The sequence below is a fragment of the Pleurodeles waltl genome, chromosome 4_1, assembly GCF_031143425.1.
Source record: "Pleurodeles waltl isolate 20211129_DDA chromosome 4_1, aPleWal1.hap1.20221129, whole genome shotgun sequence".
Lineage (NCBI taxonomy): Eukaryota > Metazoa > Chordata > Amphibia > Caudata > Salamandridae > Pleurodeles > Pleurodeles waltl.
Window position 1 is genome coordinate 34649161 of NC_090442.1, and position 12081 is coordinate 34661241.

The following is a 12081-nucleotide window of genomic DNA, read 5'->3' on the forward strand; positions in this document are numbered from 1 at the left end:
TTTTTAGTATAACTGTGTATTGTGTTTTCTTATGATATTGTGCATATGACACTAAGTGGTACTGTAGTAGCTTCACACGTCTCCTAGTTCAGCCTAAGCTGCTCTGCTAAGCTACCATTATCTATCAGCCTAAGCTGCTAGACACCCTATACACTAATAAGGGATAACTGGGCCTGGTGCAAGGTGCAAGTACCCCTAGGTACTCACTACAAGCCAGTCCAGCCTCCTACATCCATGATGAGTGAATTGCAGTATTTTACTGTATTTGATAGTGGGGATGTATATCAATCAAAAGAGAATTATGGTGAAATGTTTTGCTATAATTATTATGGACACCTTTTCATTCACAGAGCTAGCAGTCCAAACACCATTTTTAATTGCACACAATGGGAACATAGTCCAACTCCACCACAAGGGAGTTCTAAAACATATTCTGAAAAATGTGCATATTTTTCTGGGCACAATGTTAAGAATACCGAGTCATAGTATTTCAAATTGCCATTGATGGAAAATGTACACATATTGTTGACAGATACGAAGTTCATTTATTCGGATTCCTTTGTTTCCCGGTTGGCTACAGAAAGCTATGAATATTGGTTAAAATTGACTGACTTAAAAAGTGTGTGGGGAACAAGACATTGGCAAATAAGGGTAAAGGAAGCTTTGTTTAGAGCATGCCTGGTATCTGTTCAAATGATATTTTTAAATGAAACTGTACAACTGACAAGTTGTTTACGCTTAGCAAAAATTAAGGATTCGAATGCGCCTAGAGTTCCTGCCCCAGCAAAATGTTACAAATGGCAAAAGTATATAAATGCAACTGAAGATCAGCTCGATTAAAGGTAAGTTTAATGCTTCACTGTCACGTCCTGGTGGGTGGGTATTGTGGTCAATAGGTACCAATGGGTGTCACAAACATGTTGTAAACTCCATGGGGGGTTTTAGAACAAGTAGACCAGACCCTTGATTTGTGTCATCTGAACACGTGGGTATAGTAACAACATAGAGTGTAGAGAAACTATGCCAGCATTGGTTGACGAGTTCCTCACTAGATGCAGTTAGAGAACACCTCAGTCTCCTATCCAATAACATTGACTTACAGGATTTCCTGTTAGGCCTCAGAAAACATTGCAGAAAGTCCTTTTTATATAAAGTTTATAATTAAATTTGGAAGCTTTCCCAACAAGAAGCTGCTGCCCGGTTAAAGCAAGTATATCAGGAAAACTTACAGAAGGCATTAGTTGTTGTAGATAATGGGATTGATACCCTGTCCGACCGGATACACACCTTAAACAACATTGTTTCTTCTGCAATAGATATAATACAAAGTGACATGTCCTTGCTACACCATGGACAGAGTCAATGAAGATCCATCATGCAGTTAGGTTGGACACTACAAACATTTAAGGCAGGTCGCATTCCCTGGCAACAAGTTAGCACAAGGGACATATTTTCCACATTTAATTTAACGCAACAACAACAACTAATGGCTGAGAAAGAAGTGACTTATGTCATGTTAAATACTGAAAAGTTTAAAAAGTTGCCTTTTACTGTAGCTGAAATACTTCTGCTGAGCGGTTAATACACGGGTCATTAATCTGCGTATTTCAACACTTCAATTCACGTCCTGCTTAAAACACATTCCATTGGGCAGATATGAAAGGCTAGGAGATAGTTACATTCATGAGGTGTGGGAGCTGCCCTTCTCGTACAAATGTCTCAGTGGCATGAAAGAGGTCTTTTTTAGCGGTAGTGAATGTGAGACTTCTGTCAGCCATTCGATGGTTTGTAAACAGCTGTCCTTGCACAGGGCATGCAACACTTCGGCAGCAAATTTGCCTTGTTATCTGAAGGGAGTTCCAGTTTGTTTGATAGACCAGCGTTCCAGGTGCTCTCCAATGGCAGCTATGTTCTCCTCAATAGTGAAAACTGTTGTGGGATGCGAGCCGGAATAGTTTACGTTGTTTCGGTCTCTAAAAATTTTACATGTTGCGGGAACATACTTTTTCCCTCCCACAATACAGAGGGAAGTAGCTGAGATTTGGCTCCATGTTGCTACTTCAAATGTGAATTTTGACAAGTTGAGCAGACTCAATTCCTTATTGTTCTAAAAACATGTGTGGCTCAAATCTGCACGTGAGACCTACGTGATTCAGGTGGCAAGGTCGTCAGCAGAGATACAGTCCCTTTTAAGTACTTACTTTCTGAGACACTTTGGTGAGCTTGTGGGACAAATATTTAATCCGTCCAGTACTACTGGAATAGCAAACCTTTTATGGCTGTTGGTTCTGGTCTCGTTCACACCTTCTCCGCTATATTCGGCTTAATACCTTCAGTCATCCACTCAATATTTTCCAGTATTTTCGGGGGATTTCCAATAACTTTGGCTATAATAGGTGGTATCTTGCTATTGCTACTTTTTTCTGCGCAACGGCTGTCCCGTTGCAACAAGGAGGACTGAAAGTGCTCCCACCAGTGCAGCTGTGTCGTGAATACATGATGCAGTACTTTGGAGCAACACTCCTGGAGCAATTGAAGTGTGACTGGTTTCTATCATTCAGACCAGTTTTGCATTGTGTGCAGCCTGTGTTTTCGGTGCCTCTGGTGCTCGTGTGAACATGCACTGAAAGTTTGTCTTTCCACGCAGCGCTTGCTTTCATTGGAAGTTGATCTGTTGATGGTCTCGCTGAGGGCTCATTACCAGACATGCGCGTTGAGGGTGCGTTTTCTATGGGAAGCTGCTTATGAGTTGCCCTTCGTGGAGGATGCAACTCTAAACTTATTGTTTGGCACACCACGGAATGCTACTGCCTTGGCTGGAGCTCAGGCTTTGAAACACAAATGCTCCTTGGTTTTTCTTGACGATGAACTTCTTACCTTACCACCTGCCGAAGTGGAAGATTTCCTGTCTTCAATGATTCCGGATTCAATTGGCAACTTCCAAAATGACTCTGACTCTTGAAATTCATTTTTTTTGTGCCACAGTTAACATTTTAAATTGTCCGTTTTATACATGCTCAAGAGTCTTTTTGACTTGTCATTACTGACATTATTATATATGCCTTAGGTTCGATTTTAATAGCTTTAACATATAATTAGGCTTTGAACCACCTTTGAACCGGCAATGGGAGGGTGTTGTGTAGCTATTTTAGTTATAGCTTCATATATGTTATTTTAGCAAACTAGGCCTGCTGCTGTGCACTTTACCCGAGATATATTTTATTCAGCTTTGTTTATTATTTTAACAAATAGCCACATTTGTGGTCTTGTTTTATTTCTCTCTATCTAGCTGTTCTTTGCCTAGGTCAGCACTGCGTTCTTTAACAAGACATTTCTTTCACTCTGTGCTTTTCTCAAGGCTGTAGTAAGATAGGTTGCTGGTAAACGTGGCAACGCTTTGCCTCTAGTGTTCATAGAAACATACACACTCTTACGTAGGGTTCCTTTCTTGGAACATCAGTTGTTTTATTATAAAAACACTTCTCTGTCCCATACACGTTAGAGGGAGATTCCAGCCAGATGACCACAACTGTATGCTGATTGCTGAATGCGTCTGTAAACTACAGGCCTCTTACTCAGGTATGGGGGAATTATGTCTACCCTGGGGAACCTGAAAGGCAGAACTAGAGCTTAACATGCTGTGCTCTACCGTAGCCTAGGAAGGAATTATTTTAACGATTCTAGTGACATTATAGTAGCGTTATTTTTATGCTTTACTCTCCTCGTCACAGTTTTAATCGTCCTAGTTATTGCAGTACATGCTTTATTAACCAAGATGAAGTTGCTTCATTAAAATCTTGTTGAAACCTATACTGCCTCCGATTGTCCTTGCATGCATGAGACTAATGTAAATGAGAGAAATGGATGAGATCTGAGTGACCACAATTTCCCTGAGTAATCAATTGTGTCTTGCGCTTGGCTACCTAATCATCCCCGCTTTTGGGTGGAGATGAGGCACTGCTAGTTAGGTGGAGCAAAACCCAGATTAGGCCGACAGGTGTCTTGTGTAGTGGGTACAGACTCAGTCCCCCACAGTGCAGGTGATTCTGCCGCTCAAATCCAATAGACTCATTAGAATAATAATGAGAGCCTACGCGACAATACAACCAATGCTAGAATGAGCATTGGGGTATAATTCCAAGATGTTAGACACCTGACATGGCCATATTTGGAATTACCATTGTGCAGCTGGATATAGGTATTGACCTTTGTCCAGTGCACTCGAAAAATGGCGTCCCTGCACTCACGAAGTCCAGGAAAATGGTCCTAGACGACGTGGAGGCACCTCTGCCATTGCAGGGGTGCCCTCATGCACAGGTACTTTGCACCTAGCATTTAGGGTTGGAAGGCTTGACATATAGGTGACTTATAAGTGACCTGGTGCAGTGTAAATGGCGGTGAAAGGGTGCATGCACCATTTCACGCAGGCTGCAATGGCGGTCCAGCAGATGCCTTTGCATGGGCTCCCTATGGGTGACAAAAGTAATTCTGCAGCCCATAGGTATCCCCTAGAACCCCAATGCCCTGGGTACCTAGGTACCATATACTAGGGACTTATATGGGGGCACCAATTATGAGTAGAATACTGTGTTAACAGTGTCCAACAACCAAATTTAAAGGGAAGAGATCATAAGCACTGGGGTCCTGGTTAGCAGGATCCCAGTGTCACAGTCAAACACACTGCCAAAAATGGGGGTAACCATACTAGAAGGAGTCTACTTTCTCACACTGATTGTGAACCTTCCAAAGTAAACACATTTTCCTAAAACTTAATAGCATTTTCTGTGCTCAGTACATCAACAAAAGCATAAGAAATCCATTTAAGACACCCAATTAATAGTATTAAATACCTAGGCCCATATCTATACTTGTACAGGCAAAACTGCGTTAGCCCAGTTTTGCGTGTAAAAGTATAGTGCCGGCTTGCGCCATTCCTGGACGCTGGCCGGGTGCAATAATTATGGATTGGTGCTAGCCGGCGCTAATGCCCTGTTAGCGTCCTTGTAAAGGACTCTAACAGGGTGGGGGAGGCGTAGGGGAAACCGGAGCTTGTGCGCCAAATTATGGCACTACACTGTTTAGAGGGGAAAAAATCCCTCTAAGCAGTGAGGCATCATTTCCTGGCGCACAACCCCCCCATGGACATGGCTTCTGTCTTAGTAAAGATGAATGTCCCCTGGGCGTGGCCATTGTGGCCAGCGGCATGCAGGGGGCCCCAAGTCAGGGCCCTCCAGCTGGGGAAAAAAAAGAATACTTACCGGGACTTACCTGGGATGGGTCCCCCATCCTGTGGTGTCCCTCTGGTGTGGGTGGAGGTGTCCCTGGGGCCAGGGAAGGGCACCTGTGGGCTCTTTCCATGGTCTCTGACAATGGAAAAAGACCAAAAGGTCCCCTAACGCCTGCCCATACCCAGTCGTTAAATAATGGCGCCAAGCAAGCTTAGAGGCCCCTATCCCACATGCTAGATTTTAGCACGGGGGATAAATATGCTGCTAAGGCCATATTGTCGTTTTCTGGAGAGGAACGCCTACCTTGCATCTCATTGACACAAGGTAGGTTTTCACATCCAGAAAATTACGTAAACTCCATAACTTTGGCACTAGACGTGACTAGCGCCAAAGTATAAATATGGAGTTAGGTTTGCGCTGAATAAGCGTCAATAAAAATGACGTTAATTCAGCGCAAACGGGGTATAAATAGGGGCCCTAATGTCTCTAGGCCATGCCATATAGGGACCAGACAAATCTGAACCAGCCTTGTCCCATGGAGCATCAGGAAAAGGCGCAGGGTGTAACGGTGTATCAATGGTCATCCAATGTTTATCTGAAAGCAGACATTCAGAGCAACTGTCAACAACAAACCTAAATTGAGCGTCCAGTGAAGGCCTCCACTAATATTGTTTTAATCGTTGACATATCTTTTTAATGCCAAAATGGTCCTGACATGCTACAAAAATAAGCTATTTTCTCAGGATTGTGGGAGGCACAAATAAATCATGTGTCATAATCATATCATTGACAACTGATAAATTTATTAGAAACTTAAGAAAAACCTTTCATGTCTCCTGTCAACTTGACTGTGAACTGCTTAACCTTCATGAGTGTTTCATCACCAGAATAAGCATCTTCCCAACTCATTTCAGTTACTTAAGGCATGCAGCCTTCAACAGCGTCCAACGCCGCCACTAACCATTCTGTGTCATCCACCTCATTCTCACACAACTCTATCTCGAGTGCCATATGTGATAAACAATCAGCTCTAAAGTTTTTCCCTCCTGGCAAATGCTTTATCTCAAAATGATAATCTTGTAATTTGGAAAGCAGCCGCACAAGCCTAGCTGACACCTTATCAGAGCCACCATAACTGAGAATGTGGACTAGAAGTTTACGGCCAGTTTGAATCTCAAACGTACATCCCCTAATATAGGTGGTGAATTTTTGCAGTACCTATATACATGCAAGTGCCTTGTGCTCAATCGGTATGTAATGAGTTTCCGCTTGTTTCAACATCCTAAACCCAAATTCTAGTGTCTGTTTCTTACCAGAGACCCACTGGCTGAGACCAGCACCAAGCCCAGTTAGACTTGCATCAATGGTAACTAGGCATTTATTGCCAGCTTGAAAAGCATTTGAAGGTATAGCTTCCGCTATTAACATTTGATCTTGCTAAAAACATCAAATTTGCTTCACCAGCCATATTTTACCCCCTTTCTAAGCACAAATCGCAAAGGTTCAACAGTTTGTGTGTAGTCATGTAGAAATCAGGCATAGTATCCACCGGTCTTAAAAAGGAATGAGGGGAATTCCTGTCCTTCAGAGGAGCAGTGTGATGGATCACCTGGATAAGACAAAATGTAGGTCTAACACCAGACGTAGAGATAGTGTGACTCATGTACTTTAATTCCTGCATTCCAAACTTGCAATTCCCTCATCTTACATTCATACCTGCTTGGGAAAGAATGGTTAAAACCATTTTTTTAAATGTCATTATGTTAATCCCAGGAGTTAGCGAAAATCAACATATCTTGTACCTCACCAATCAGGTTGTCCATGAGTCTTCGAAAAATGCTAGCTGCAGAAGCGAGTCCAAATAGCAGTTTAAGATATTTGAAAGCTCCAAAGGGCGTCAGAAAAGTCATTAAATCCTGTGAGTCTGGTGTAAGAGGTATCTGATAATACGCTGAGCATAAGCCAATTAAAGAAAAACGTTTTGCCCCCTCCCCAGTCATTGGCCAGCAACTCGTGGATAGCCAGATCTTCAGGGACTTTCAGAACTCTGGAAGAGATAGGGAGGTCTGCAGATGAAAGGGTAGCTCAAATCATGTTTTTCTTCTAGGTAGAAGAAGGAGCAGCCTCTGCATCTTCTACATCGGATATGAGGGAGGGAGTGAGGGTTAGAGAAAGGGACATGTAGCGGAGGTGTCTGGTGGGTTGATGGAGGTTCAGGTGATGGTTCAAGTAGGCAGGTCCACAGTTGTGTATGGCCTTGTATGCATCTGTCAGGAGCTTGAACTGGCATCTTTACAGTACAGGGATCCACTGGTGTTCCCTGAGGTAGGAAGTGATGTGGGGTCATCTAGGGAGATCCAGGACAAGTCTGGCTGCTATATTCTGTATGGTCTGTAGTCATTGGAGGTGAGCTGCGAGCCCTGCCGAGAGAGAGTTACCGTAGTTCAGTCAACTGGAGATGATAGCCTGGGTGATGGTGGGTCTGGAGCATTGGGGTAGCCATTTGAATATCTTACGAAGCATGCAAAGGATGAAGAAGCCGGAGGAGACAGAGGTGACCTGAATCATCAGGTTAGCTTGTTGTCCATAATGATGCCTAGATTGCTAGTGTGGTCGGTGGGGGTAGGACTAGGTCTGAGTTCTGAGAGCCACCAGCATGCATCCCATGAGGAGCTTTTGTTGCACAGAATCAATACATCTGTCTTGTCTGTGTTGAGCTTCAGGCAGTTGTCCTCCATCCAGCTGGCAATGTCTGTCATGCAGATGTGGAGGCTGGTGTTTGGTGTGTCTTTGGAGAGGATGAGCTGTGTGTTGTTAGCATAGAATATGATGTTGAGTCTGTGGGTTTTAGCGATCCTTAGCAGAGGTGTCATATAAGTGTTGAAGCGGGTAGGGCTGAGCGAGGATACTTGCGATGCTCCACAGATTTTCTTAGGTTCGGAGGCGAAGGCGTACTTTTTGCGTTCTTCCAGTAAGGAAAGAGGTGATCCATATGAGGGCAGCTCCTTGGATGCCTCTGTTTTTCATCCTTGTGATGAGTGTGTGTTGGGACACCGTTTTAAATGCTGTTGAGAGGTAATTTGACCAAGGGACCAGAACAAGTCTTGGCCTGTGCCCCTAATAGATGAAGTATCTTTGTCAAAACATTAGCTTGACCTCCAAGGTGAGGAGCTGGAGGTCAAGTACTTTGGCCACACTACGCATCACCATGGCGTAAGATGTGGCCTCATCCGTGGATAGACCAGGAGGTAACAGAATGCCCATTTCAGGGGACGTATCAACCCCATTAGCCTCTAGCAAGTCATTGTATCATTTAGCATGACAGAACTTGTCACCTGCTTCATAATCATTGTCTTGGTCTGTACCGAATAGTGTTTGTAAGGTTTGTTGTGGAGGCAGCAGAACAAGTGGAGAAGATGGTGCCTCAGCTGTCACTGGGTGCAATGTTGGCTGAGGTTGGACCAGGCCTGATTCAGAGTCAGATAATACTATGGGTGACTCTGTAGCCAGCCTTGAAGTCCCAGGGATTAGCGAGGGCTATGGCACCTGATGAAGGGTGTTGGCTGGAGCTGGAGGTGTTGTGTCAGACTCAAAAGGTCCCACTGGCACAGAGGGTGAACCTACTGGCATATTCCAGATAGAAGGCCTCTTGGCTCCTCAGGGCCTGAAAGAGTGCCAGAGATAGTCTGTAGGGAACTGAACAGCCAGAGTATGGCTGTGCAGAACTCTTCGATATGTTGTGGAGTGGTTGGAATCTCTGGTTGTTACAGAACCAACTGTGGGATTGACTTTAAAGTTGGGCGACACAAAGAGCAAGAAATTGAGAGCTATGGCACTGCCGCCACACTCGCTCAGGTCAATGCAAGTGGCGTGAGGAGGTTGAATACAGCTTCCACTTTTTATGCATTTCCTTACCAGATAACCTGGAATGTAATAAAGATCAGCCTTGTGAACGATTTTGGTGACTCTTGGAGGTGGAACAAGACTAAGACCAAACCTTGGACCTAGAATGCGAATTGGAGCAGTCTCAGCAAGGAGTCTTCTTGTGCATGGTGACGTAAAGTTTTGGCTCATGGTCCCAAATGGACTTTGGATTCATCAGTGCACAGTCGCTGCAGGCTGTGGAGTTCTGCTTGACCCCAAACACCACAAGCACACCTGATAGGGATCTGTCATAGAAGCAGTCCTTGTAGGTTTCAAAACCTATAGTTTTAAGGTAGGGTATATTCAGAAGGTGAGGAATCAGCAACTAGAATTCTCTATCAGAACATAACAGACACATCACCTCACCTTGGTTTTAAAAGTATGGTTGATATCAGCCTGGTGATGCCTGGTTACAGACAGGAGACGTGATTATTTTTATAGTGAGAAGCCGTACAAGACTTGTGCCTGGTTACACACAGGAGACATGCGTGTTTACATAGCGAGGAAACGTACAAGACTTGTGCCTTGGTACATTTAGCATAGAAGGCTGTTTCATAGGCAGGAGTGATTGCAACTATTATCCCCAAATAGGGTTTAGAACAGCAAGAAACCTAAAACAACAACCATGTATATCACATGTCCAGAGCAAACCAACCAGAATTGAGATGGTAAATGAAATGGCTACAGGTTTCCACACTTCCCGTAACTGCTCTGTCTGTTTACTTGGGATGAATGCAATAAAGGAATTGATCTTCCGCAGTGGTTTCAAGCACCTTCAAACCACTGATCAATTGCATCAGCACCTTTCTCATTTATATCATTTAATGCCCATGTGATAAGTATTACCCAGGCAGCACCACAAGGACCCTAAAAACAGGATTCTAGAGGATTATCCTAACGTGCAAAGCTCTTTCTGCTTGAACACGGACACAACAGGACATTCCAGTTTGTGGGAATAGAACAGGTTTAGCTCAACAAAGGAGGTGGCAATCTAGGACTAACACTACAACAGAAAGTAAGTGAATGGCGCACCTACACCTTTAAAGAGGTTTACACCTGGACTCAGAAATGCATTATTGGCTGCTTTAAAGTGATCACTCATTCTCGGATATGCTCCTTTCATCAACCAAAGCTGTTTATTCTCCATGTATGTGGCACTGAGCGTTACAACAAACTGAAGGTAGGGTGGACTTGGTTACATCCTCCTCTCTTACTCTACAAGCACTGTGCTGCATAAAACTGCTGATGTTCTGATACACATTAAGCGTCATATCTTGACCAATGCAATCAATGAGACGTGAGCGCCTTTGCAATGCCATCCCGTTAGGCCCAATTACGGTATCCGTAACCATTCTTCTCACAAATTTTGTATTCTTCTGGCAGTCCATTAAACATATATACAGTAACTAGTAAATTGGTTGTGGTTTTCTTATGTATCCAGCTTTGCTCTCTGCAGCTGGGATGAACCATGGGCCTTTGTCTGGATCCTAAGTCCATCCATCTCTGTTTCCCCCAGTAATGGGCATCAAGGCTCCACAGACGTCACGTCAAGACCGGAGGCTGCGTTGTGCATAAACTCCTTATTGCTTCTCCCTGGGACCCACTGTAAAGCAAACCCATTAGTCGCAATAGACGTTCCAGAATTAGAACATCTCAGACTATATAACCCCAGCACAGCGGCCATCGTCCTCTATCATTGCTCCTCTGTGACGGATGAGGAACCTTCACATCTAAGGAATAGTGAGCATGAAGGATCAACGGATTCTGAGACGAGAATACCACCAAGGTCGAACCTTTAGATATTTTAGTTGCCACCAGTGGGATAAACCAATAACCTACATCTTCATCTTCTGCACAATCACCTGCGCCTCCCTCTTTTCCCCACTAGGATTCGGAAAACAATGAGGGACTTCAGTGATGATCAGAGTCCAAGACAGGAATACCTTGCCACTCATTAAACAAGAAGAAGGCACACTCAGAATATAATCACTCTTCTTTATCTTAGCCTCAGTTTTGAAAATGTCCTAAATGTTATATTTTGCTCCATCTCTCCTCAGACATCTTTTATGGCAAAATGTCAGCTTTGTGGTTAATGTACTGACAGATTTCATTCATTATTCTCACTTCACTCCAGTATGGCTTCCAACCTTCTTCATGGGTTTGCACTCCCTAATTCTCCTCTTACTACTCTTCTTTCCTCCTCTGTGACCACATCATGTTCCCAAGTTATGTAATACTGATTATATCAAGACTTACATATTTCTTGGTTCCAAATGCAGCTTGGTGGATGGTCTGGAGCACTTCCGGTTTGATGCTGCCCAACACAAAGCTCACTCTTGGGTGCTTTCCCTTGCAAGGGCTAAAATAACTTCTAGTTAATGCATCTAGAATTTTCAATTGTATTAAGAACTCGGAGAGAGGATTATGATTTTCTTTCTTCACCCTTTAGTAAAATTGTTTTCACAATAGCCAATCACATTAAAAATGTTTAAAACTAAACTACATTTCCCGCAACTCTTGTGTGACATCATGCACTTTGCACCAATCAGCGTGTCACTTATGCCATAATAGCCCTCAACATAATTTTAGTGCCTCTTTCTTTGCAACTAGTAAAGCAAACTTAAAATATAACTTGTATTCAACAACTTCCACATTCTACAGTCTGGACTGTGGAAAAAACGAAACATTCCCTTCATAGGAAACACTTCGGAATATCAGGAGCAACATTCAAACCAGGCCTGAAGTGTGAAACAAAATGTCTGCCAGGAATTATCACCTTGACTTCTTCTATTCGTGTTTTTGGTCAGCACCTGAATTAAAACATAGAACGTGCAAGTTCCTTCCATATGAAAGCTGAATTTTACAGGATAACATTACAAAAATGCATAACAATTACCAGGGTGGGCGGTAAATAATCATTCAATCAGAT